We start from the raw sequence: 16,634 nt of genomic DNA, 5'->3' as shown, positions 1-16,634 counted from the left end.
CTAAATCATTTTAGAAATCAAAACAAACAACTTTTCTCTGAAGTCTAAGCCCTTGCATATCAAAAGCTCTTTGGTTTCAGACTGTCTGCCTGCTGAGTGTTTAAAAAATTCCACTTTCATGTCTACAAATGTCTTTGTTGTAGAACTTTATCTGCTTTACCCTGAGGCAATGAACATTAGTTTAGTGGGTGGAGAGTTTATGAACAAAGAAAATAATTTCAAAGAAAAAAATTCCCAAACAATAAAAATTGGTAAATATGATGGACTGACCTTACATGGAAGATAGATACACCATATATGTGCTTTAAACACTTAGAAACACTGCCAAAAATTAAAAAACACAGCTTTCAATTTTTTGGTGAACTCAAAATTAAGAAAAGGAAAATGCAAAGGGCCAGAAACGAGCAGGAAATCAAAGTTAGAATAGTGAATTATAGGATTATAAGCTTATTAAGACAGTATACAGTTCATAAAAGCAGTGGGCTAGATTTATAATGTTTGCGTTAGGAAGCAAATCCATGTCATGGGTGCCATGCATTGATTACAACAGAGTTGAGGGAGTTCCATATGGCTGGCAGAAACTATATGCTGCCTTCTCTAAGGACTTCCCCTGGTTTGGGATAAAACAAAGCGTACATACTAATACATATGGAACAAACATGGAACCAAGTGAAAACTCAGAATACATGGAATCTTGGTAAGTGACAAGTGGGCAAAAAGAAATCATTGGTGAAATGATAGACTATTCAATAAATCGAATACAAAAAAAGATCTTAATGAGCCAGATAACCACGATGGTATGATCACTCACCTAGAGCCAGACATATTGGAGTGCAAAGTCAAGTGGCCCTTAGGAAGCATCACTACAAAGCTAGTGGAGGTGATGGAATTCCAGCTAAGCTATTTCAAATCCTAAAAGATGATGCTGTGAAAGTGCTGCACTCAATATGCTGGCAAATTTGGAAGGCCCAGCAGTGGCTCCAGGACTGGAAGATGTCAGTTTTCATTCCAATCCAAAAGAAAGGCTATGTCAAAAAAGAATGTTCAAACTTCCACACCACTACACTCACCTCCAACAGTAGGCTTCAACAGTATGTGGACTGAGAACCTCCAGAAGTTCAAGCTGGATTTAGAAATGGCAGAGGAACCAAAGATCGAATTGCCAGCATCTGTTAGATCGTAGAAAAAGCAAGAGAGTTCCAGAAAAAATATCTAAGTCTGTTTCATTGACTATGCTAAAGCCTTGACTGTGTGGCTCAAAACAAACTGTGGAAAACGGTTAAAGAATTGGGATTACCAGACCACCTTACCTGCCTCCTGAGAAACCTGTATTCAGGTCAAGAAGCCACTATTAGAACTTGGACATGGACAGCAGACTGGTTCAAAATTGGGAAAGGAGTACATTAAGGCTGTATACTGTCACCCTGCTTACTTAACTTCTATGCAGAGTACATCATACGAAATGTTGGACTGGATGAAACACAGCTGAAATCAAGATTGCTGGGAGAAATATCAATAACCTCAGATATGCAGTTGACATAACCCTTATGGCAGAAAGCAAAGAGGAACTAAAGAGCCTCTTGATGAAAGTGAAAGAGGAGAGTGAAAAAGCCAGCTTAAAACTCAGCATTGAAAAAACAAAGATCATGGCATCTAGCCGCATCACTTCATGGCAAATAGATGGAGAAACAATGGAAACGGTGACAGATTTTATTTTCTTGGGCTCCAAAATCACTGCAGATGGTGACTGCAGCCATGAAATTAAAAGACAGCTTGCTCCTTGGGAGAAAAGCTATGACAAACCTAGATAGCATATTAAAAAGAAGACACTTTACTTTGACCACAGAGGTTCATGTAGTCAAAGCTAGGGTTTTTCCAGTAGTCATGTATGGATTTAAGAGTTGTACCATTAAGAAGGCTGAGCACCCAAGAATTGATGCCTTTGAACTGTCGTGTTGGGAAGGCACTTGAGTGTCCCTTGGACTGCAAGGAGATCCAACCAGTCAATCCTAAAGGAAATCAATCTTGAATATATATTGGAAGGGCTGATGCTGAAGCTGAAACTCCAATACTTTGGCCACCTTATGCAAAGAGCTCACTCATTAGAAGACTGATGCTGGGAAAGATTTGAAGGCAGGAGGAGAGGGGGATGACAGAGGATGAGATGGTTGAATGGCATTACTGACTCAATGGACATGAGTTTGAGGAAGCTCTGGGAGTTGGTGATGGACAGGGAAGCCTGGCATGCCACAGTGCATGGGGTCACAAAGAATCAGACATGGAGAGAACAAGATGGCGGAGGAGTAGGTGGACGTGGAGTACATCTCCCTCCACAGATACATCAGGAATACACCATCACACACAGAAGTGCAGGCAGAACACCAGATGAGAACAGACAGGAGTACCTGAGCAGTGGAAAAGAATATACAGAACCACGCAAAACTCAGTAGGACAAAGAACTAGGGGGAAATAACAGGAGTGTTAGTAGGACTGGACTTGCCCTCAGCGGGCTGGGGAGCTGAAGCAGGGATCCAATCCCCACATCAGGGGAATTGTCTGAGTCAGAGGAGAAACATTTAAGGCTGAGAGTGAAACAGCTGACCTGTGGCAGCCTAAATGGAATGAGGCTCCTTGCCTCATGTATGGCTCCTTGCTGTAGCCATACATACCCTGGACACAGGTCCCCTGGAAGGCACGGCAAGGAGCTGGGAGCTCGAGTTTAGGGATTGTGGAGCAATCCCTGGGCAAGGGTTGCTGTTGACTGTGGAGAGACGGATCAAGGGGATGTGAGGGAGGAGATTGTGGTGGGAAATGCCTGTGGAGGAAAGCCAGGCAGCCATGGGAGCAAGGAGACACTGGCGAGTCATGTGTAGGGGGTGGAGCCATCACCATAGCCTCTCTCTCTCCCCACAAGCCAGCATCAGCAGCTGAACAATAGAGAGGCAGGCCGGTCAAACACCTGATGCACTAAACTACAGAGTAGGACCCCATCCAGGGTGCTCCTTTAAGTGACTAATGTGCCAGACTACAGAGCAGGACCCCACCCAGGATACCCCTTTAAGTGCCTGACGTGCTGATCTATAGAGTAGGACCCGGCCGGGGGCCCCTCTATGTGCCTGATGCGCCAAACAACACAGAAAGACCCCAGGCAAAGGAGCCCTCTAAGTCCCTGAACAGGTGGAGCTACAGAGAAAGACTGGCCAAAGAGGTCTTCTGATCACCAGCTACAAGAGGCTCAAAAAAAGATTCTGATAGGGCCATAACTCCTTCTGTGGAGGCAGTCCATGTCCCTGCACACTTGGCGCCATCAGCATCCCCTCAAGCCAAGCAGCTGTGCCACCTTCATGCTCAACTCTCACTGGGGCAGAGCTGCTACAGGCAAAATTAGTTTTGCATCTATGCACACAGGATCACTTAAGTTGTGTCCAACTCTTTGCGACACTGGTAGACTGTAGCCTGCCAGGCTCTTCAGTCAGGGGGGTTCTCCAGGTAAGAATACTAGAGTATATTGGCCAATACTGTTTGCCATACCCTTCTAGAGCACTATATTTCCTGCTGCCCTAGCCACCAACTCCCCTGAGTACCTGGTGCTGCCAGAACCCCTGCGACCCAGGCAGCTGCACCACCTCCACACCTGGCCCTCACAGGGGCAAACTCAAGTCCTCCAGGGCAGCCTCAGGAGCAAACCCCAGTGGACGACCCACATGCAGAGATGGAAATAAAACCACAATGGAAACCAGGGGCAGTGTGGCTAAGAAAGAAGACCCAAAACCTTCCCACCAGTTGTACAAGCTGCAGATTAAGTCCACACGATCAACTAGGCAGACTCTATGTCTATGGAATATATAAAAGGACATTGAGAGCTCCCACAAAACAAAATGCACTAGTTCTGATAGCTGTGGACGTTGAAGGCAAGAACACAGAGGCGTAGGACCAGATTAGAATCTGAGCAGCCCCCACAGCAGGTCCAGAGATCAACACAGTGTTGGAGGGCACCCAAGAGAGGTGAGGTAGACTGTGACTCCTAGTGAGGGAAAGGACTCAGAGAGCAGTGACTCAAGAAAAACATTTATTATTCTCATGTTTTGACTTGTTCTGTAGATTCTTTTTGATTTTTTTTTCTTTTTCTTCCCCCCCCCCCCCGCATTGTAGTTGTAGACTTTATTGACACTATGAAATCTAATTAAACTTTTGAGCTCTCTTTATTTTTTTTCTCAGTCACTTTTTTTATTGTTATAAACCTCTGCCTCAATGTTGGGCTTTTGCAGTTGTGTGGAGTTTTCCTTTTTCTTTTTTTGTCCTCTTTTTTCTTTTTTAAATTTTAATTTTTTAAACCTATTATTATTTTTTCTACATTTATTCCTTTGCTTGCTTTTCCTACTGTTCTTTTCTCCTTGCAGTTAATCTTTAATGTATATAAATATTCATATACCTCTATTTAACTTTACATATCTATTCTTTCTTTCCTTTCCTCTCAACATATTAGTTAGTTTTGTTTTCATTGTCTTATTCCCCACTGGGCACCCTGCTTTAGCTTTGTTTTACAGTTTGTGCTTTAGTTAGTTTTGTTCTTAACTGATAAATACGATTTTTTATTTCCTTTGCTTGTTGGGTCAATCTACTGTACTTTATTTTTGTTGGACTGTTTTGACTTTGCTTATGAGTGTATATGTGTGTACACCATTATTTTAATTATCATTTGCTTGATTGTGTAACTGCCTTTTGTCTAGGGTTCCTCTTTTGTATCTCATTTTTGGGTATTTGTTTTAATCTCACTTAACGCCATGACAAACCACTTGTGGAATCTTCGTTCCTGACCAGAGATCAAGCCCTGAGCCTTTAGGCTCAGGCTGACTCCAAGATCCTAGATTACCCAAGAACTAGCCCTCAGTTCAGTTCAGTTCAGTCCAGTCACTCAATAGCATCCGATTCTTTGCAACCCCATGAACTGCAGCATGCCAGGCCTCCCTGTCCATCACCAACTCCTGGACTTTACTCAAACTAATGTCCATCGAGTAGGGGATGTCATCCACCCATCTCATCCTCTGTCATCCCCTTCTACTCCTGCCCCTAATCCCTACCAGCATCAGGGTCTTTTCCAATGAGTCAACTCTTTGGTGGCCAAAGTACTGGAGTTTCAGCTTCAGCACCAGTCCTTCCCATAAACACCCAGGACTGATTTCCTTTAGGATGGACTGGTTGGATCTCCTTGCAGTCCAAGGGACTCTCAAGAGTCTTCTCCAACACCACAGTTCAAAAGCATCAATTTTTCGGTGCTCAGATTTCTTCAGTCCAACTCTCACATCCATACATGACCACTGGAAAAACCATAGCCTTGACTAGATGGACCTAGGGAGTATCAAATAGTAAGAACCCACACAAAGGAAATCACTTGAATTCAAGATCAGCATCGCCTGACCACCAGTAGCACTCTGTGCAGGATGCCTCATTTAAATAACAAACAAAACAAAAACACAAACCCAATCATCAGCAGACAGAATTACCACCTCACTCAGCCGTGACCATCAAAGGAAAAACAAACAAAAAACTCAGCACAAATCTCAATGTATACAAAGCTTACACAAACCACTGGACCAAAATTCAGTTCATTCAGTTCAGTCACTCAGTCACGTCCAACTCTTTGTGACCCCATGGACTGCAGCATGCCAGGCCTCCCTGTCCATCACCAACTCCCAGAGTTTACTCAAACTCATGTCCATTGAGTCAAGATGCCATCCAACCATCTCATGCTCTGTCGTCCCCTTCTCCTCCTGCCTTCAATCTTTCCCAGTATCAGGGTCTTTTCAAATCAGTCAGTTCTTTGCATCAGATTGCCAAAGTACTGGAGCTTCAGCTTCAGCATCAGTCCTTCCAATGAACACCTAGGACTGATCTCCTTTAGGATGGACTGGTTATATCTCCTTGCAGTCCAAGGGACTCTCAAGAGTCTTCTCCAACACCACAGTTCAAGAGCATCAATTCTTCATTGCTCAGCTTTCTTTATGGTCCAACTCTCACATCCATACCTGACTACTTTAAAAACCATAGCCTTGACTAGATGGACCTTTGTTGGCAAAGTAATGTCTCTGCTTTTTAATACACTGTCTAGGTTGGTTGTAACTTTCCTTCCAAGGAGTAAGCGTCTTTTCATTCCATGGCTGCAATCACCATCTTCAGTGATTTTAGAACCCAAAAATATAAAGTCTGTCACTGTTTCCAATTTCCCCATCTATTTCCCATGAAATGATGGGACCAGATGCCATGATCTTAGTTTTCTGAATGTTGAGTTTTAAGCCAGCTTTTTTCACTCTCCTCTTTCATTCTCATCTAGAGACTCTTTAGTTCCTCTTTGCTTTCTGCCATAAGAGTGGTGTCATCTGCATATCTGAGGACCAAAATTTTGAAGGGCAGAAACCACAAGGAAGAAATAATTCAACCTTGAAGCCTGGGAAAAGGAGATTTCAACACAATAAATTAAAAAAAAAATAGTGAAAAGGGAGAGAAATACTACACAAATGAAGAAAAAAGCTAAAAACATAGATGTCCAAATAAATGAAGAGGAAATAGGCAAACTACGTTTAAAAGAATTCAAAATAATGATAGTAAAGATAATCAAAAAACTTGAAAACAAAATGGAGAAAATGCAAGAATCAATTAACAAAGACGTAAAGGAGTTAAAGAATAAACATACAGAGACAAACAACACAATTACTGAAATTAAAAATACTCTAGAAGGAATCAGTAGCAGAATACCTGAAGAAGAATGAATCAGTGAACTGGAAGATAAAATGGTGGAAATAGCTCCTGAAGAGCAGAAAGAAGTAAAAAGAATGAAAAGGACTGAAGATAGTCTCAAAGACCTCTCAGATAATATCAAATGCACCAATATTCAAATTATAGGGGTCCCAGAAGAAGAAGAGAAAAAGAAAGGGTATGAGAAAATTTTTGAAGAGATTATAGTTGAAAATGTCCCCAACATGGGAAAGGAAATAGTCAATCAACTCCAAGAGGCACAAGGAGTCCCATACAGGATAAACCCCAGGAGAAACACACCAAGACACATACTAATCAAAATAACAAAGACTAAACCCAAAGAAAGAATATTAAGAGCAGCAAAGGAGAAGCAACAAGTAACATACAAGGGAAACTCCATACACTTAACAGCTGATCTTTCAGCAGAAACTCTGCAGGCCAGAAGGGAATGGCAGGATATATTTAAAGTACTCAAAGGGAAAAATCTACAACCAAGATTACTGTACCCAGCAAGGATCTCATTCAAAATTGATGGAGAAACAAAAAGTTTTCAGACAAGCAAAATTTAAGAGAATTCAGTGCCACCAAACCAGCTTTATAACAAATGTTAAAGGGACTTGTATAGTCAAGAAATAAAAGAGAAGAAAAAAGATCTACAAAATCAACCCCAAACAATTAAGAAAATGGCAATACAAACATATATCTCAATAATTACTTTAAATGTAAATGGATTAAATGTTCCAACCAAAAAACACAGACTGGGTGAATGTATACAAAAACAAGACCCGTGTATATGCTATCTACAAGAAACCCACTTCAGACCTAAGGATACATACAGACTGAAAGTGAGAGGACAGAAAAATATATTCCATGCAAATGGGAAGCAAAAGAAAGCTGGAGTAGCAATCCTCATATCAGACAAAATAGACCTTAAAATAAATATTATAAGAGACAAGGTAGAACACTACATAATGATCAAGGGATCAATCCAAGAGGAAGATAGAACAATTGTAAATATCTATGCACCCAATACAGGAACAACTCAATACATAAAACAAATACTAACAGACATAAAAGGAGAAATTGACAATAACACAATCATAGTAGGAGATTTTAACACCTCATCACACCAATGGACAGATCATCAAAACATAAAATTAATAAGGAAACACAAGTCTTAAATGGTATATTAGATGAGATGAATCTCATTGATATCTTCAGGACATTCCATCAAGTGCACATGGAACATTCTCCAGGATAGACCACATCTTGGGTCACAAATCAAACCTCAGTAAATTTTAAAAAATTGAAATTGTATCAAGCATCTTCTTTGACCACAATGCTATGAGGCTAGATATCAATTGGAAGAAAAAAACTGTAAGAAACACAAACACATGGAAATTAAACAACATATTTCTAAATAACCAACAGGTTACTGAAGAAATCAAAGGGAAATAAAAAATTTCTAGAAACAAATGATAATGAAAACACAAAAATCTATGGGATGCAACAAAAGCAGTTCTAAGAGGGAAGTTTATAGCAATACAATCCTACCTCAAGAAACAAGAAAAATATCAAATAGACAACCTAACTTTACACCTAAAACAACTGGAAAAAGAGTAACAAGAAAAAAAAATTTAGTAGAAAGAAAGAAATCATAAAGATCCAAGCTGTAATAAATGAAAGAAACAATAGTAAAAATTAATAAAACTAAAAGCTGGTTCTTTGAGAATATAAACAAAATTGACAAGCTTTTAAACAGACTCATCAAAAAAGAGAGAGAGAGAGAAGAATCAAATCAATAAAATTAGAAATGAAAAAGGAGAGGTTCCAACAGACAATGCAGAAATACAAAGGATGATAAGAGACTACTATGAACAAATACATGGCAATAAAATGGATAACCTGGAAGAAATGGACAGATTCTTAGAAAAGTTCATTCTTTCAAGACTGAACCAGGAAGAAATTGAAATTATGAACAGTCCAATTACAAGCACTGAAATTGAAGCTGTGATTTAAAAAATCGCCCAAAAAACAGAAGCACATGACCAGATGGCTTCACAGGAGAATTCTGTCAAACATTTAGAGAAGAGCTAATGCCTATCCTTCTAAAACTCTTTCAAAAAATTGCAGAGGAAGGAACACTTCCAAACTCATTCTACGAGGCCACCATCACCCTGATACCAAAACCAGACAAAAGCCACACAAAAAATGAAAACTACAGGCCAATATCACTGATGAACATAGATGCAAAAATCATCAACAAAATTTTAGCAAACAAAATTCAGCAACTTCTCAAAAAGCTCACACAGCATGATCAAGTTGGGCTTATTCCAGGAATGCAAGGATTCTTCAGTATGTACAAATCAATCAATGTGATACATCATATTAACAAACTGGAAGATAAAAAACCACATGATATCTCAGTAGATGCAGAAAAAGCCTTTCAGCACCCATTTGTGATTAAAACTCTTCAAAAAATGGGCGTAGAAGGAACCTACCTCAACATAGTAAAGGCCATATATGATAAGCCTAGAGCAAACATTATTTTCAGTAGTGAAAAACTGAAAGCATTCCCCGTAAGATTAGGAATAAAACAAGGGTGTCCATTTTCACCACTATTATTCAACATAGTTCTGGAAGTCCTAGCTACAGCCATCAGAGAAGAAAAGAAATGAAAGGAATTCAGATCAGAAAAAAAAATAAAGCTCACCGTTTGCAGATGACATGATACTGTACATGGAAAACCCTAAATATAGTATCAGAAAATTACTAGAGCTAATCAGTGAATTTAGCAAAGTTGCATGATACAAAATCAATACATGGAAATCAATTGCATTTCTATATACTAACAATGAAAAATGAGAAAGAGAAATTAAGGAATCAATCCCATTCACCATTGCAACAAAAAGAATTAAATATCCAAGAATAAACTTACCTAAGGAGACAAAAGAACTGTACACAGAAAATCATGACTGATGAAAGAAATCAAAGACTGACATAAACAGATGGACAGATATTCCATGTTCCTGGGTAGGAAGAATAAATATTGTGAAAATGACTATATTATCAAACTCAAACTACAGATTCAATGTGACCCCTATCAAATTACCAATGGCATCTTTCATGGAACTATGACAAAAAATTTCACAATTCATATGGAAACACAAAAGACCCCGAATAGCCAAAGTATTCTACAGAAAGAACAATGGAGTTGGAGGAATCAACCTTCCTGGCTTCAGATTACACTACAAAGCTACAGTCATCAAGACAGTATGCTACTGGCACAAAAACAGAAATATAGACCAATGGAACAAGATAGAAAGCCAAGAAATAAACCCATGCGCCTTTGGGTACCTTATTTTTGACAAACGAGGCAAGAATATACAATGGGGCAAAGACAGCCTCTTCAATAAATGGTGCTGGGAAAACTGGACAGCTACATGTAAAAGAATGAAATTAGAATACTTCCTAACACCATATACAAAGATAAACGCAAAATGGATTAAAGACCTAGATATAAGACCAGAAACTATGAAACTCAGAGGAAAACATAGGCAGAACACTTGATGACATAAATCAAAAAAAGATCCTCTATGACCCACCTCCTAGAGTAATGGAAATAAAAACAAAAGTAAACGAGTGGGATCTGATTCAACTTAAAAGCTTTTGCTCAGCAAAAGAAACTATAAGCAAGGTGAAAATACAACCCTCAGAATGGGAGAAAATAATACCAAATGAAGCAACTGACAAAGGATTAATTTCCCAAAATATAGAATCAGCTCATATAGGTCAATACCAGAAAAACAAACAACCCAATAAAAAGGGGAGAAGAAGACCTAGACAGACATTTCTTCAGAGAAGACATACAGATGGCCAACAAACAAATGAAAAGATGGTCAACATTACGCATTATCAGAGAAATGCAAATCAAAATTATAATGAGATATCACCTCGCACTGGTCAAAATGGACATCATGAAAAAGTCTACAAACAATAAATGCTGGAGAAGATGTGGAGAAAAAGGAACGTTCTTGCACTGTTGGTGGGAATATAAACTGATACAGCCACTATGGAACAAGGTATGGAGGTTCCTTAAAAACCTAAAATAAAACCACTGTATGATGCAGCAGTCCCAGTCCTAGCCATATACCTGGAGGAGTGAGTGAATGAAAGTTGCTCGATCGTGTCTGACTCTTTGCAACCCCATGAACTCTATAGCCTATGGAATTCTCCAAGTCAGAATACTGGAGTGGGCAGCCTTTCCCTTCTCCAAGGGATCTTCCCTACCCAGGGATCAAACCCAGGTCTCCTGCATTGCAGGCGGATTCTTTACCAGCTGATCCTCAAGGGAAGACCCGGAGGAAACCAAAACTGAAAAAGAACCAGGTATCCTATTGTTCATTGCAGCACTATTTACAATGGCTAGAACACGGACATAACCTAGATGTCCACCGACAGTTCAGTTCAGTTCAGGTTAGTTGCTCAGTCATGTCTGACTCTTTGGGACCCCATGGACTGCAGCATGCCAGGCTTCCCTGTTCATCACTAACTCATGGACCATACTCAATCTCATGTCCATTGAGTCAGTGATCCCTTCCAGCCGTCTCATCCTCTGTCATCCCCTTCTCCTCCCATCTTCAATCTTTCCCAGCATCAGGGTCTTTTCAAATCAGTCAGTTCTTCGCATCAGGTGGCCAAAGTATTGGAGTTTCAGCTTCAACATCAGTCCTTCCAATGAATATTCAGGAGTGATTTCCTTTAGGATGGACTGATGGGATCTCCTTGCAGTCAAAGGGACTCTCAAGAGTCTTCACAAACACCACAATTCAAAAGCATCAAATCTACAGGGCTCAGCATTCTTTATACTCCAGTTCTCACATACATACATGACCACTGGAAAAACCATAATTTAACTAGATGGACTTTTGTTGGCAAAGTAATGTCTCTGCTTTTTAATATGCTGTCTAGGTTGGTCATAACTTTTCTTTCAATGAGCAAGCATCTTTCAATTTCATGGCTGCAGTCACCATCTGCAGTGATTTTGGAGCCCCCCAAAACAAAGTCTGTCACTGTTTCCACTGTTTCCCCATCTATTTCCCATGAAGTGATAGGACCAGATGCCATGATGTTAGTTTTCTGAATATTGACTTTTAAGCCAGCTTTTTCACTCTCCTCTTTCAAGTTCATCAAGAGGCTCTTTAGTTCTTCACTTTCTGCCATAAGGGTGGTGTCATCTGCATATCTGAGGTTATTGATATTTCTCCCTGCAGTCTTGGTTCCAGTTTGTGCTTCATCCACCCCATTTTTTCACATGATGTACTCTGCATATAAGTTAAATAAGCAGGTTGACAATATACGGCATTGACATACTCCTTTCTCTGGTTGGAAACAGTCTGTTGATCCATGTCCAGTTCTAACTGTTGCTTCTTGACCTGCATACATATTTCTCAGGAGACAGGTAAGGTGGTCTGGTATTCCCATCTCTTTAAGAATTTTCAAGTTTGTTCTGATCGACAGAGTTAAAGGAATTGGCATAGTCAATAAAACAGATGTTTTTCTGGAACTCTCTTGCTTTTTCGATGATTCAACAGATGTTGGCAGTTTGATCTCTGGTTCCTCTGCCTTTTCTAAATCCAGCTTGAACATCTGGAAGTTCTCGGTTCACGTATTGCTGAAGCCTGGCTTGGAGAATTTTGAGCATTACTTTGCTGGTGTGTGAGATGACTACAATTGTGCAGTAGTTTGAGCATTCTTTGGCATTGCCATTCTTTGGGATTGGAATGAAAACTGACCTTTTCCAGTGTTGTGGCCACTGCTATGTTTTCCAAATTTGCTGGCATACTGAGTGCAGCACTTTCACAGCATCATCTTTCAGGATTTGAAATAGCTCAACTGGAATTCCATCTCCTCCACTAGCTTTGTTGTGATGCTTCCTAAGGCCCACTTGACTTGGCATTCCAGGATGTCTGGCTCTAGGTGAGTGATCATGTCATTGTGATTATCTGGGTCATGAAGTTCTTTTTTGTATAGTTCTTCTGTATATTCTTGCCACCTCTTCTTAATATCTTCTGCTTCTGTTAGGTCCATACCATTTCTGTCCTTTATTGAGCCCATCTTTGCATGAAATGTTCCCCTGATACCTTCAATTTTCTTGAAGAGAACTCTAGTTTTTCCATTCTATTGTTTTCCTCTATTTCTCTGCACTGATTGCTGAGGAAGGCTTTCTTATCTCTCCTTGCTGTTCTTTGGAACTCTGCATTCAAATGGGAATATCTTTCCTTTTCTCCTTTGCTTTTTGTTTCTCTTCTTTTCACAGCTATTTGTAAGGCCTCCTCAGACAACCATTTTGCCTTTTTGCATTTCTTTTTTTGGGGATGGTCTTGATCCTTGCCTCCCATACAATGCCAGGAACATCTGTCCATAGTTCACCAGGCACTCTGTCTATCAGATCTAATCCCTTGAATCTATTTGTCACTTTCACTGTATAATCATAAGGGATTTGATTTAGGTTATACCTGTATGGTCTAGTGGCTATCCCTACTTTCTTCAATTTAAGTCTGAATTTGGCAATAAGGAGTTCATGGTTTGAGCTACAGTCAGCTCCCAATCTTGTTTTTGCTGACTGTATAGAGCTTCTCCATCTTTGGCTGCAAAGAATATAATAAATCTGATTTCAGTATTGACCATCTGGTGATGTCCATGTGTAGAGTCTTCTCCTGTGTTGTGGGAGAGGGTTTGCTATGACCAGTGTATACTCTTAGCAAAACTTCATTAGCCTTTGCCTTGCTTCATTCTGTACTCCAAGGCCAAATTTGCCTGTTATTCCAGGTATTTCTTGACTTCCTACTTTTGCATTCCATTCCCCTATAATGAAAAATACATCTTTTGTGGGTGTTAGTTCCAGAAGGTCTTGTAGGTCTTCATAGAACCATTCAACTTCAGCTTCTTCAGCATTACTGGTCAGGGCGTAGACTTGGATTACTGTGATATTGAATGATTTGCCTTGGAAACAAACAGATCATTCTGTCGTTTTGAGATTCATCCAAGTACTGCATTTCAGACCCTTGGTGACTACGATGGCTATTCCATTTCTTCTAAGGGATGCTTGCCCACAGTAGTACATATAATGGTCATCTGAGTTAAATTCACCCTTTCCAGTCCATTTTAGTTTGCTGATTCCTAAAATATCAATGTTCACTCTTGCCATCTCCTGTTTGACCACTTCCAATTTGCCTAGATTCATGGACCTAACATTCCAGGTTCCTATGCAATATTGCTCTTTACAGCGTTGAACTTAGCTTCTATCACCAGTCACATCCACATCTGGGTGTTGTTTTGCTTTGGCTCCATATCTTCATTCTTTCTGGAGTTATTTCTTCACTGATCTCCAGTAATATATTGGGCACCTACAGACCTGGGGAGTTCATCTTTGAATGTCCTATCTTTTTGCCTTTTCATACTCTTCATGGTGTTCTCAAGGCATGAATACTGAAGTGACTTGCCATCCCCTTCTCCAGTGGACCACATTTTGTCAGAACTCTCCACCGTGACCACTTTGTCTTGGGTGACCCTATAGGGCATGGCTCATAGTTTCATTGAGTTAGACAAGGCTATGGCCCATGTTATCAGAGTGGTTAGTTTTCTGTGATTGTGGTTTTCATTCTGTCTGCTCTCTGATGGAGAAGGATAAGAGGCTTATGGAAGCTTCTTGATGGGAAAGACTGACTGAAGGGGAAACTGGGTCTTGTTCTGATGGGTGGGGCGTGCTCAGTAAATCTTTAATCCAGTTTTCTGTTGATGGGCGGGGTTTTGTTCCCTGCCCATTATTTGACCTGAGGCCAAACTATGGTGAGGTAATGAAGATAATGGTGACCTCCTTCAGAAAGTCCCATGCACACACTGCTGCACTCAGTGCCCCCAACCCTGTAGCAGGCCACCGCTGACCCATGCCTCTGCTGCAGACTCCCGTATATGCACGGGCAAGTCTGGGTCAGTCTCTTGTTGGGATTGCTGCTCTTTTCTCCTGGGTCCTGGTGCACACAAGGTTCTGTTTGTGCCCTCCAAGAGTCTGTTTCCCAGTCCTGTGTAAGTTCTGGCAGCTCTGTGGTGTGGTTAATGGAGACCTCCCCCAAGAGGGCTTATGCCATACCCAGGTCTGCTGCACCCAGCGTCCCTGTCCCTGCAGCAGTCCACTGCTGACCCATACATTCACAGGAGACCCTCAAACACAGTTCTGGCTCAGTCTCTGTGGGGTCTCTGCGTCCTGATGTGCACAAGGTTTGTTTGAGCCCTCTTAATTTCTTTCTTTCAATGTCTCTGGCAGGTTTGGGGTTTGATTCTAAACACAGTTTCACTCCTCCTACTGTCTTGTTGCTGCTTCTCCTTTGCCCCTGGACATGGAGTATCTCCTCAAAGTTGTTCCATCAACAGATGAATGGATAAAGAAGTCGTGGTACATACATACATTGGAACTCTTTTATCTAACATAGGATATTTTAATAACAGTCTGATATCTTAGAATTTAAGTTATATGCTAACAGAAGTGTGTGATTCAGCTAGAAGAGAAATACACAAGATCTATTAAAATACATAAGGGGAATTTTCATCTTCTTTGTAAAAATGGTTTGCATAATAGGAGATATTTGCATCATGCTTGATTGGTGTTTGATTTTCCTGTCTTTTAGAGTTTAACTATAGTCTTAAAGAAGTGTGTACAAAATACCAGGTTTCCCTGGTGGCTCAGATAATAAAGAATCTGCTGCAATGTGGGGGACTTGGGTTTGATCCCTGGGTCGGGACAATCCCCTGGGGAAGAGACAGGAGGTTACCTGTGGTGTTTTTACTGTTTTTACTGCTTACTTAGTCAAGCTGGATCTGTTTTTTCCGATAACCCCCTTTCCTGTGTAGTCCCAGGTTAGGAATGATCACAAAAGCAATTTGGTCAAAATTTTATGACAGAAAAAATTTTAAGCTGCCACTTTTGTGTTCTAAAGTTTGGTGTAGGGTGTCAGGAAGTATGGAAGCTCACACTCATTGTTGCTGATCTTCTAGTTAACCTTGTTGGTGCGGGATACTTCTGGAGCTTACAGCTTCTCCAGCTGTCCCCAGAGCTCTTCTCACTGTCTGGGGCCAGGTATGTCTGAAACTCCACCATAAAGAACACCAGCTTTTCCAGTAGGTGCCTTACATCATTGAGGTTCCAGGTATCCTCATGGAATCCAATTTATTATCATGGATTCCATTTATCTTTCCAAGACGTAGTTTGTCCTTATTCTCCTCTCCCCTACGCCCTCACACCATTCTCATACAATTCTCTTCAACTGCCGGTCCAGCTAACCTACACTGAGTTTAGTCCCAACACCAGGTACAAAGGCCACATAGGCTGGCATAAACTTCCTGGCTAGCTTCTGCATTTGTGTAAGGCCTATATAATCCATATAATAAATCTCTTATTCTGTATAATTCATAGTGGCTTTTCTTCTCCGAATGAACCTGGCTGATACAGAAACCATAGTAACTACGCTGACTTCCCTGGTGGCTCAGACGGTAAAGCGTCTGCCTACAATGCGGGAGACCCGGGTTCGATCCCTGGGTGGGGAAGATCCTCTGGAGAAGGAAATGGCAACCCACTCCAGTACTCTTGCCTGGAAATTCCTATGGGAGAAGCCTGGTAGGCTACAGTTCATGGGGTCGCAAAGAGTCGGACACGACTGAGTGACTTTACTTCATGCTGGCAAAAGGTAACCAACATTTTTATTCAGCATTTACTTTGCATCATATGTTATGCTAAGCACTTTGCATGATTTGTCCCATTTTAATCTTTTCAACAGTATCAGAAAATAAGCACTAACTTCTCCTATTTTACTGATGAAGGAGAT

The sequence above is a fragment of the Cervus elaphus genome, chromosome 20 (genome assembly GCF_910594005.1).
Source record: "Cervus elaphus chromosome 20, mCerEla1.1, whole genome shotgun sequence".
In the NCBI taxonomy this organism is placed as follows: domain Eukaryota; kingdom Metazoa; phylum Chordata; class Mammalia; order Artiodactyla; family Cervidae; genus Cervus; species Cervus elaphus.
Note: the sequence above shows the minus strand (reverse complement) of the source record.